Source organism: Epinephelus lanceolatus, chromosome 14 (assembly GCF_041903045.1).
Source record: "Epinephelus lanceolatus isolate andai-2023 chromosome 14, ASM4190304v1, whole genome shotgun sequence".
NCBI classification, from domain to species: domain Eukaryota; kingdom Metazoa; phylum Chordata; class Actinopteri; order Perciformes; family Serranidae; genus Epinephelus; species Epinephelus lanceolatus.
This window is the reverse complement of record NC_135747.1, coordinates 39574155-39587110: the sequence shown is the minus strand read 5'-3', so window position 1 is coordinate 39587110 and position 12956 is coordinate 39574155. Positions and strand designations below refer to the sequence as shown.

At 40.4% G+C, this 12956-nt stretch overlaps 1 protein-coding gene across 4 annotated transcripts in view; it reads left to right on the top strand.

Annotated features, from left to right (window-relative positions):
- The window catches only part of lrch1 (leucine-rich repeats and calponin homology (CH) domain containing 1), a 109029-nt gene that overhangs the window by 16335 nt on the left and 79738 nt on the right, over window positions 1-12956 (top strand). The window lies entirely within an intron of this gene.

Sequence of the window (12956 nt, the reverse complement as noted above, 5' to 3'; positions counted from 1 at the left end):
TGAATTGCCCTATTGATAAAAATTAGGAAAGCTTTAAATCGCTCTGCATGTTGTTTCACGACGCAGGTGCACAGTATGAAAAATGGGATTTTCCAAGTTCAGTAAAAACAGCTGGTACCTGGAGTGTAATCCAATCATTAGACCGAGTTTGGTAAGAGCCCACATTAAAGGAAAGCATTGAACTTTTTAACTGATATAAAGAGGTAAAAGACTGATAAGAGCTTTATGAATAAATAAAACCAAGTGTCTTTCACATCTTACTCAGAGTGAGGGCCACTCAACCTCAGCATACAAATCACAATGATGGCAGAGTCCAGGGGCTTCAGAGCAGCAGTTGAGGCATGCATGTATAAAATGTCACCATAATCTAAGACTGATATAAAGGTTGTATCAACAAGTAACTTTCATCATCTTTCATCTTTCAGGCATCAGATACTGATATCATCTCATATCGATCGCAGGCTCCTGAAGTGAATTGAATGGAATTGAAATTATATTGTGGCAGACTTTGTGATATCAGCAAATAAGGTACTGGCGTCCAAAGAATATTAAGAACCAACTTTCTTGCTCAACATGAAACATGAACCCTCCTAAAAAACAGACATGTTTTTAGTCCATCATTCTGTAATGACAGTGACACTGCCTCTGTTTAGAGAGGATCTTTGTAAATCCGAGGAGGCCGTGACTTTACTGAGGGACACCCGACCTCTGAGCTAAATCACTGAGCCAGGCAGGAAGTGGTCTTTTCTTTTGATACCTGACCCCGGTGAGTCAGACTGTGACCGCGAGCTGTGAGAAACCTTAAAGATGATGTCACACAGTACATCACATGTTTGTGAACTTTTATTGTCTCCGTATATCTCCACTTCATTCACTCCAGAGCAGCAGTGATGTGATGAGGTCATATCGTGTGTTTGTGGGTGTTTGTGCCCAAATTAGGTCTTTAGAGGCTTTTTTTTCTATCACTGTTTCTCATCTGAGATCGGAGCAGCTCTCTGAAGCCATTATGTGGAGCAGAAAATACAAACACACATTCACAGACCTGACGTCTGTGTGGTGATGTAAACCTGCATCTGCAGCACAGACTTATCAGATATTCATGTTTCCTACAGAATAAATCCTCAGGGTGACCCCCCGACTTTGCTCCAGCACATTCATGAAAATTGTAATGTGTCCAATACTTTGGTTTATGAGCAAATACCTGCAGAACGAATGTGATTCCCATCAGTGTGGTGCTAATTAGCATGCCGTTGTAGCAAGCTAAAATGGTGAGCATGGTAAACATCATATCTGTTAAACATCAGCATGATAACTTTGTCACTGTGAGCTGTTTAACTGAAGTAGGGCCTCACAAAGCTGTTAGCATGGCTGTGCACTGAGGTTTGTTTATTGGCAAATACTGATATAAAAATATGTTTTTAATTAAAGTAACAAATATGTATTTTTGTTACAATTTAGTTGTTTAAATGGCACCATTTTTAATAATCAAAATATGTATGCTTTTTTAGAAAAATATTTCATCATGTAAAAGATGTTTAGATCATTTGGATTAAATGGTGGTTTCAGATGTATTAAAACGCAGTTGAACTCCATGACTGCTCCTAAACTTGAAACATAACTTATCTCTACAGACCATACATGTTTGAGAAAGTGTGAGATGATGAGGTGACTCACCATCACATTTTCTGGACCTGCCCAAAGATACAGTTGTTTTGGGGAAATATCTGGGGAATCATGCAGCAGATTCTTGGGTTGCAGATCCCACGGACATACGGGTCACTTTATTTGGCCGTAGGCCTGTCTCGATAACAAATTTTGCTGGGCGATTATTTGCATCAGAAATTATTGTGATATGTGATAATATCATGTAATTTTGTGCTTTTAAGAGCATTTTTATTATTATTGTAATTTTGCTGTTTTTAGACCTTTTTTTTAAACTTATATAATGATAATAAAGGCATATTGATGCAAGTACACCCTTTTAAAGAGAAATATTTAGGAATGCAAAAAAGAAAATTTAAATATCCGAAATAACACGTAAAAATATCGAAATAAATAAATACAAGAAAATAGACAGAGTCTCTCACTCTCAGGTGTGCAGTTAAGTTGGTCGTATTCACTCTTTTTGTTGAGATGGTTTTAGAACAAACCCGGCACACCGGCTCGTCCAAATTACTGGGCTCCCCTCTGTCATTTGATTTAAATCCAAAACACTCCCACACAGGGGCCGTGGCATTTGGTTTAGGAACAAGTTCCCCGTCTTTCTCTTTTGCTTAACGCCTCGTCTCCCCCTCACAAAGATCGCACTGTGTGTGTGTGTTTGTGTAGCCCATAGCCCCGCCTCCCCCACAGAGACAAAGACACTCGATAACAAGAGCTTTCCCCACGTTCATTACGCTAATGAACCAACTCACCTGGCTGCCAGACGATGCACAGCAGTGAAGGCTCTTGTCGTCCAGTCTCTTTGGTGGAGAGAGACGAGGGAAACAAACACACATGAATATGGCAATTAATCACGGCCGGAAAAGTTACCGTCTCCCTTTAAAGTTACCATGCAATTAACCGACTTATTGCATATTGCGACAGGCCTATTTGGCTGATCTGCCACAATGGGGGATTACCGACAAAAACAGACAACTCATAGCGGGATACCTGCATGTGAAGTGTTTTACTCATGCGCTTAATATGGTGTCATAGAGGGTGTTAAATCTGCCCACAGTTCAGTCTGTCAGGTGTATGCAGCATTTCTCACAGGTGTTATGACGGTGTTGGTCAGTCTGTCTGTTCTGTGTCACATTTAGCTGCAATAGAAATGATTAAAGTCGATGAACAGACTGAAAACTTTATCTTGGGAGGTAAAACTGATGTCTGAAGTTTTCCTTTGAGGAAATAATTGGCAGTTGGAAAAATAAAGGTGATAAATCATAATGTAGTTTATCGCAATACATTTAATACCACAATAATATTGTATTGTGACCTATGTCACAATACTAATAATATCGTACCGTAGGTCCTCTGGTGATTCCCACCCCTGGTAGATAACTGGCTTGAAATGACTGATAATAAAAGAGTTTCATGAGATGGACAGACTGACTTTCCTACTAATATTGGTAAATAATTTATATGTCGCAAGATGGACAAAATCAATAACAAATCTTTTGGAATAAGGAACATGTTTGCTGGGTGGGTTTGCCATCCTCCTTGCTTAAAATGTAATTTACCTCCCTTTGCTGTCTGCTTTGATAATCAAGGTAAATTACTTGAAAATTACCAAGTGCTGTAGTAGCACCTCCTGCCTACAATCCATAATGGTATGTCCTGGTATTTCTTGAAAAAAAGGACCAAATAAAATTGTCAAAAAACATATTTTACCATACTGTTGGATGGCTAGAAAAGTGAGTTATCTGCATTGGGAAAAAAATAGCAAACTGCCTTCACTGTGACATCATAATGTTCTGCATAAAACATTTTTCTGTCCATTATTCAATGTCATATCGCAGCAGAAGCGGAGACATTTTCTCTGATACTGAATTGGTGTTGCTAATCTTGGGTGTCCACCTTGAAACTGTGCTGATTGTATAGATCACTTGTGCTGTTGGAGGGAAGATGTGTGTGAAGCATCCGTGTTTTCACAGACATGGATGTTAAATGTAACTGCAACTTGAGTGATGCGCGGAGGCGCACAACCATGAGGCTGTAATTCTAGTCTTTTACATTTAGTTTGTTTAGGTTCACTCTGAGTAATTACACCCTGACCACCTGACTCACAGGGAGCTTGTTTATTGAACAGTAAACTAGTCCATGCTCACTGCTCTAATTTACCTTCTCAGGCCAGTGAAGAAGACAAAAATGGAACAGGACCTTCATTTTGATTTGATTTGCATCTACGGATCTGCATCCATCTCTCTTTACCCATAATCCGTGTTGATTTGTGTTTGTGGTGGATTTAGATGGATTTCTTACACTTGATGAATCACACTTAATCTCTCATGTATGTAGCATAGAAAAAACCCCTCAAAATAAGAGATGAGAGAACGTAGCTGTCATCCATCTACATACAGTGCCCAGGAACATCGTCACTGGTGCAAAACAAAAGAATGAATAAATGAACGTAACGTGCAAACAATAAGATACAAAAACAGGCAGAGAACAAGATAAAAAGCACGGTGCAAACCTTTAGTGTAATGACCAACATGTAGTGCAGTTATAGAAAAATAGAAATATATTTAGTGTCAATAAATATGAGGAAATGCAAAGTGCAATCAAAGCACTTCCCTGAGAATATTGTTGTTGTCAGGTGCAAGTAGTCCAGTTTGCGATGTCAGCGACTGACTGTTAATTGTTTAACTGCAAAGAATATTTTTGACCGGTTCTGCATGTCGGTCTAAAGTTCATTTCGCTTCTCTTCAGTATACTACACTCGAAGTCAAAATCAGAATTAAAAATAAAATCCTATTAATCAGCCAGCGTGATGGTTAAACAGTTTGTTCATTGTATGCTGAGATAAAAATAAAGTTAATAGTTTCTTAATGAAAGCAGTCTCATCAGATCGATGCTCAACATCCAACAAATCTTCATGACTGAAACACCAGACTGAAAATATCCATGAAGCAAAAACCTCACATGATTATGTGTGTTAAGTCATAACACACCACCCACACCCGAACACCACCGCCGTGTGTGTCATTTAATGTCACACCTGAGCAGAATGTGAACAGATCTCACTTAATGCCGCAGCTTCCATCTGTGTGGACGTGGATTTATTTTGCTTTATGTGTGTGTGTTTTTGAGCATATGTGCAGACTTATTTATACATGCTGGCATGTGCTTCATGGTGCATTAGGATAAGCCTAGAGGAGAGTGGTATGGAAAGTGTGTGTGCTCATCATGGAGAGCCAGTTACTGAATGTGTGTGTGAGAGTGAGTGAGATGTTTGGATGCCAGTATGATGCTAGGGGGATTTAGGTGGGAGATAGAGGTGTGTGTGTTTGTGTGTGTGTGTGGGTGGGTGGGTGTATGTGTGTGTGTGTGTGTGTTGGGGGTGAATTTGGCCTACATTTGGAGAGACTGCTCCTGTTTATCTATTCAGAGGGATTGGGAGTCTTTCAGGACAGACTCTGAAAGTACGTCTCACATTTAGTATCAGGATCTGGTTTATTTCCAAGTAGGCTACACATACAAGGCTGTAGTGTGTTGGTGCATAACATACTGTAAACATAGTAAGAGAAAATGATGATAAAATCAGATATTACAAAAATAAAGAAACACAAATGTAGAATGAAAGAAAATTATAATACAAATACAAAAAAGTCAAATATGTACAAATAGGGCTGCACAGTTGATCATGACTTTGGTCTCTAACAGTGGACTGAACATGATCGTCTTTGATAGACATTTTAAAAGCGTGCTCTGCTTGTGAAAAACATCGCTGCATATTAAATCAGGCACTCCCTAAACTGTCAGCCTCCAGTTTCAAAGAGCTGTCCGCTACATGTGCACCCTGCAGCAGCAGCCTGTGACAAACTCTACTGAACGTTGGAGTGAAAACAAGTGAATTAAAAGTCGTCCCTTTATCAGCATGTGTTTTGAGGAAGTGTTTTAGATTTTTATGGAAGAGTAAATGATATGCAAAGGGTGCATGAGACTTGTGTCTGTGAACCACCTGAAAAACACCATAAACTGCAGTATGATAATGCATGAAGGGTAGGAAGAACAATACCAGTGAATTTCCACGATTCTCAATACTCATTCGATACCACGATAAAAATCAAAAAACGGAACTCATTTATTTCTAAATTCAGTACTTTATCAAAACTGTTTCAAGCTTTGACTTTAACTCTAAGGCCTCATTTACACTGCAAGAGATCCATAAGCATAGCGGCAGCACATGTGTATTCACACCAAAACCAAACAGACGTGCCGCTGCTGTCCCGTCAAAATACAAACGACACCTGAACAGCTGGTGGCGGTAGTTCATCGTGTTTGCAGATCTCCAATAAACCCCAAAGAAGAAGAAGTGAGCTTGGACCCAAAGCCCAGGGTGGACAGGTGATTATTCCAACGTTTGGACAATTAATATTTAGCACTAAAAATAGGTAAGCACATGAAACCTGTGCCTGTCAGGTCTCGCTTGGTCAAGGGGGAGATGTCTGCGGTGGCCGAGAGAGGTCACAACACACGCAAACTCGTGTTTTTTGTTGAGTACCGTGACCATTCGCTCGCGACTCGCGCAAAGAATCGTCTCTTCTATTTTCGAGCTTCAAATCCAATATGTAGCCATGCAAGACTAACTCCGCCATGTCTTCTTTCGTCAACCCCCCAAAAAGTTGCCAAAATGTTAATAACAGTGTCATATCGCGTATTATTGATGCAATACAAGTTGGATTTAGCACCAAATAGTTTTCAAGCTGAAAAATGTGTCTTCGAATAATTCTACTTCAGAGCTTTGGGATAAACCTTTGAGAGATACTCCTTCAGACTTCCTGTATTTTTTGGTAACCAATCAGATCCTGGGAGCCCCCCCACCCCACCCTGCACACACACACACACACACACACACACGCTCACCCTGCAGAATTAATATTTTGAATTTTAAACACATCATTAGCCTCAATTGCTTTAACACAGTGCCAGAATTCATGTTTGAAAGTCAGTGGGGTGGGCGGTGGGTGGTGTTTTGTGAGCGTGCCATCCCCTGCAGCCGCTGCCAGTGGCCACACACACACACACACACACACACACACACACACACACACACACACACAGTGTTGTGATATGCTGACAGCAGAGAAAGATGTGGGTCAGTGGTGGGGGTCTTGTTGTTGTATGTGATGATGATGGGGTGTGTGTGTGTGCGTGTGTGTGTGTGTGTGTGTGTGTGTGTGTGTGTGTGTGTCAGTGTCAGTCAGCAGGGTGGTATGTGTTGACAGTATGCCTGGTGGGTTGCCAGTTTGAGGAAACTCCCCCCCTCTAATCCTGTTAATGTCTCTGCCTGCCAGCTCTCTTCCTCTTTCCCCTCTTTTATCCCTCTCTCTCTGTTTTCTGTCTTTCTATTTTTAAACTGGATGGGTTTTTTCTCCACCGTTTTACATTGTTTTCCTGTCTGTCTATCTATCTGTCTGTCTGTCTGTCTGTCTGTCCACCATCCTGTCTTTACTCAATGATTTTTGTCTCCCCCTTTTTAAAGAAAGGTTGACACTTTTCTGTTTTAACTGCTGCCTTTTTATTATTTTTGAAATTATTAATTTTCTTCGGTCGTGTGCTGCTACATGTAATTTTCTGTTTCCTAGTTGTGTTAAATGTAGCACCTGCTTATTTCAAGCTGTGGTACAATTAAACTCACCTTTCTTTCTGGTAAACATTCTCTTCTTCTGTGACGTGGAATAAAAATGTCAGAATGGATTCTTCTAATTTTGCATTAGAAAAAGAAAATGTTACAAAGAAAAGTGACATTATTTCTGATGGGTACAGTATCTACAGCTGCCTGATCATCACTGAACATCCATCTGAAATTAAAATACATTCTCTGTGTGAGAATCAATATTTATCTGTGTGAGCCCCCCTTAATCACCCCCAGCCCTCTAAATCTACTGTATTACTAATCCATGACTGTCTGCTGGTCACTGGGTCAGACAGGCAGACAGAGAGATCCCCCAGCCTCTCTCTCTCTCTCTCTCTCTCTCTCTCTCTCTCTCTCTCTCTCTCTCTCTCACACACACACACACACACACACACACACACACACACACACACACACACACACACACACACACACAGCTTTTGTTTTTCAGCGATGGATTACTCAGTGTCAGGTCTGATTCCACCACTGGAGTGGTTTCTCAGTAAATAAGTCACTTTGATAAAAGATGTGTTTAATTGAACATGAATTATAATTTGTTGTGTGATGGATGGAAATTAAACTGTTTAGAAAGTTGTTGTCTTCTGTTTAAATGTCAAATAGTTGGCTGCAGAATTTTTGGAATTAGTTTTTATGACTTCACATTATTATATTAGTGCTGCTGCTTTTCTCTGCCTGATGGATGATGGTGCTGATGCTGGAGCTCCGTCTGTGTCAGTGTCTGCTCGGGTTTTGGATTTGTTTCAGTTTGGATCCAACAATCTGGACTTTAAAAACAGATTCCACTCCTAAAAATTAAACGTGAAACAATTGCGAGAGTTAGAGCATTAAACAACGTGCACTGTATGATTTTATGGCCTGCCTGTCAGCACCAGCTGGCCCAGAGCAGAGTGCACTTGGTCGGCATTCTTTTTCAGAGTTGGTTTAAAGTCACCGCACCTCCTGACAGAACAGCAGAGTTGAATTTCAGCCTGCATGCACGTTGTCTTCAGTCTGACAGTGTTAAAAGAGAGCAGCTAGTGTTGCTGCAAGAAGTGAGCGGATGTTCGGCCAGACAGGAACATTATGTTGTGTTTTATCTCATAATGGCATTGTTTCTATACGGCGTGTGTGCTCTGTCTGCTGAACTGTATTTTCTTTGAAGTAGAAAGTATTTTCACACTGCTAATTTGTTCTCGAACAAATAACTTTATCCTCATTTCCTTTTCTCGACTGCTTGTCATCATCTGCCTGCTGCTGTTTGACACAGAATTTCAAAATAAAGGCATGACCTAAAGATGATATGGATCGATGTTTTCACTTTGCATCACTGCATCGTTGATTATTAAATCGATGTATCTGTTCAGATCAATGGATCATTACACCCATAGTATCAACTCAGTATCGCTGCACAAAAATATCCTGATACTGTGCTGTACCCACTCCAACTGGAATCAAGTGTTAAAATCTATCAGGCTGTCTTCAGGAGAGGGAAATAGTCTGTTTCTAAAATATAAATATCTTATTTAAAACTTATTTTGTGCCGTGAGGGATCTGGAATATCTGGAATCTTGTGGGATTAAAAGTTGTGGATTACATGTTTACCATAATTAGCGTGTTTTACTACAGGATGATACATGGAAATGTCGTGGATTGAAAACATTTGGGATCATGGGAATTAACAGATGGCGAAGAAAAACAAATAAAAACAAGCCAAAAAAAAAAAAAAAGATTTACATGTGATGATGGTTTTTTTTTTTTTTTTTTTACATAGATTTTATTCTTTCTTCAGTATTTTTCCTCGACAGTCTGCGGGACACAGCTGATGACCTTTAAATGTTCATTAAATCAAAGCGCGCACACACACACACACACACACACACTGTACATCAGGTTCCCCTGAAGTTTCAGCCTGCTGTTATCTTGATTGACACTTCTGACCTTTACTCTTAGACACAACCTCATGCTGCGAACACACACACACACACACACACACACACACACACATACACACACAAGGTTTCTCCCTGTCATAGGATGACATTCGGTTAAAATGGGAAAACTTTATTTCAAGGCAAAACAAAGCAACTAGGATTATTTTGCTTGTTGACTTGAATTGTTTGTTTGATGTCACTGTAAAAGGACACGCTGAGTGAACTGAGGTGTCTGTTTTTGGACAGTTTTGTAGTTGATCAGACAGAAGACGATTCCTCTGTACTTCGACCAGTCTCCCACTTAGAGTCTCAGTGAACCTTTCACCCAGAGCGACCTGTGATAATGAGAGCAGCAGTAGAACACTTTCAGTTTCACCATCACCAGCATGACCGTAAACAGCAGCAGCAGCAGGGTCAAAGTAAACCATGATGAAGCTCAGGAGAGTAACAGCAGACGGAGGGAGGCAGAGGATTCATTCCCGTCAGTCCCGTTTCCTGTTTACTTCCCAACCCATCGACTTATTTATTTACTGTGTTCAGTCATTAGGAAATGAGTTAGAGAAATACAGTCATCTATGTGTGGTGTAATGAGTCTGATTGTCTCTCTGATCGAGCCGCTTCCTGTTTTCATTCAGCATTTTAAACAGGATTGATGTTTACAACTGGAGTCAGGACCGTCGACATCAGGAGAGAGAGAGGGAGAGAATATTTAAAAAGAAAGAAAACCAGTGAGCAAATGGAAAAATACTTGTGTCATGAGTGAGAGTTATTTATTAATCCAGCACATCAGGTCAGAGCCACAGTTCAGATGAAGTTCACCTCAGTCTGAGGAGATTTAATCTTCCTCAGCTCACTCTGTGGAGTTTATGGCTCTTGTTGTTTTTCTGCGTTTGTCATCTCAGAAATTAGCTGTTAACCTGTTTGTGTGATATCTGTGCAGCACAGGAATGTGAGAATTGGTGCTCTTACAGGATTTTGGGGGATTGCAGAGAGATGTGAGTCTGATTATAGTCCGCCTGTGTGTGTCTGTGTATAATCAGGCGTTTAAAATGTGGTCCTGTCCTTTGTGGCTGTTTGGACTAAAGAAAGTGTTTGTTGTTGGTTGTTGTTGTTCAGTCCACAGCAACTCTGACGTCTGTTCCACTGTCTCTGTCTTCATCAGAAGCAGCTGTCCTGTCTTCACCTAACAAAGGAAAATAAGACATTTACCAGACAGAGAAATAGTAAAAACATTGACTCAGTGAGAAATATACTAGAAAACATATTTGTATCTGGTGATATCAGTGAGTTTTCTCATAGCAGGCTGGGTACAAGTGAAACCAGAAAGCTCCTAGTGAAACTGGGAGCTTTGATCTGTCATAGAGTGTGCCGGTAAACCCGGAACTTCGTTAGCGCTTTTAGCACTTCCGGTTCTCTCGTCTAAAAGTCAATATGTTTTTTGAATGGGATTTTGGTAAAATGCCTCAAATAAGGTCTGTGGTTAACAAAAGCTTAAGCGAGTGTCAGGTTTTGTTCTACGACATAAAACACGTCAGTAAATACCCTACTTGTGAATTTTGAAGCTTTTACGTGTCGTAAAAAAGGTGGTTGCTAACAAGTTGCTCAATATGACTACAAACCCTGTCGGGGACATTATACATCATCACCCCCGAACAGGCGAGAGTGCTGGCAGTCCGCCATTACAGCTTCTTATTTAGCTTGAACAGTCCGATTTCCCCATTATACAATGTTTTTAAAATAAAGCGGCCGAAATCAGTTGAAAACTTAGTGGCGGTGACGTCAAGAGTCATGTGACCGTGGAGTAGTCATGTAGTCCGTTAAAGCCTAACGTTAGCTTTTTACTTCTGGCGATCGCATTTAAGCTTCAAATGTGGTATGAAAGCTGTTCATATGTGAAGATTATCTCACTGAACAAAACCTGTAAGTATCATAAACTTGTGTTAGCCACAGAGCTTATTTTCTGACATAATCCAAAACGCAATGCAAAAATCACATTCACTTTCTCTTCCGGGAACCAGCGCGATGCTAAACTTGCGGGTTTTGACGTCAACCCATTTATCAGTTGATCATCAGTATTCACAGATATTCTCCTTGCTCACTGCCATCAGTCTTTCAGCAATAGGGGTGTCGTTGTGTCACATGAATTTTGTGCAGACTGAAAAGCAGGGCTCCAGACTAACACCATCCCATTGTCACAGGGACAAAAAACATGGAACAGGATGCCTTCGGGTTAAAAGGACGACATTTCAGCGCATCAGGAGAACGCACCCTGTTGTTTCTCTGATAACGCTGCATTGTAAACGACAAATCTGTGCTGAAATCAGCAGGAGGACAGCTAGTTAACATTAGCTGTTAGCTGTTAGCAGTCAGTGGCTGGAACTAACAGCTAACAGAGGTTGCACTGAGTTACATTGTGATGCGTTCAAGCTCTGTCCAGTCAAAATTAGTATTTGGCTATGGTAAATTATAACGTTATAATGTGTTCAAATAAGGAATGCACTGATTTATCGGCTTGACGTTGGTATCGGCTGATGTTTTTGACTGCAGTCGGCGTATCAGCAAGTAAGACGACATGACTGATGGCAGTGGCGAATGTTTTTCTGTTGTGTGACATCAGTTTTGCACAGACTAAAAAGCAGGGCTCCTGAGCATGTAAAAGAAGAATACAGTGATCACTGTTGTGTGATGAGGTGTTGAGCAGCAGCTGGCGAAAACACAAAACATGTTTGGGGTGAACAGATATCTTCCTTGGTAAGCTGTCAGGAGAAAAGGACGCTGTAAACACACTATCGTCACGTCAGTGATACACACCCTACTTTTTCCCTCATAAAGCTACCTTAAGAACAACAAATCCATGTTGACATCAGCAGGACATGAGCTAGTTAACGTTAGCTGTTAGCAGCTGGTGGCCGGAACCCACTGCTAACGGAGGTTAGTTTATGATGTGTGCAAGCACTATTTAGTAAAAGGGACTATTGCGTGAAGGTAAATTATAATGTTATCATGATGTGTTCAGTGTAATCTTGTAAAATGCAGTTTTTGCAAGAAACTTGTTGATGTTTTTAAAGCAATCTAGAAAAGCTTTTGGAAAGGGAATTATGATATATATAGTAAAGTAGTGTTTTTATGTGAGAGGTTTTATTTTGAATTTGAGCTCATTCAAAGATAATAAGGCCGTTTGATCACTTATAAACAGTTCAGTTATTTTTCCTGTAGTGTAGATGTCATTGTTTTTCTGCCACAAAAAAAACAACAGATCATTTCGGTATCGGTACCGGCCCAGAATTTAACATGGGTGCATTTCTAGAGATTTCACTTCTCAGAGAAATCTCTCAGTGTCTGAAAATTCCTTTAACTATCATACTGTCTGCTTCCTGAGATCGCCTCAGCTCTGCTAACCTACATACTGTGTGTGTGTGTGTGTGTGTGTGTGTGTGTGTGTGTGTGTGTGTGTTCCCAGGCTGCAGCTCCATCAGTGTTGCTAATTTGCAAATCTTTAATGACAGTGATTTTACTGCACAGGCAGTAAAACAGCTACATGTACAGTATCATATTATGGCTCTAACAACTTAATTAGCCAATATTGTGGAGCCCAGTCGTGTGTGTGTGTGTGTGCATGTGTGTGTGTGTGTGTGTGTGTGATAAAAAAGCAGACTGATCTTTCTGGGTGTTCTTCTTCTCTCGTC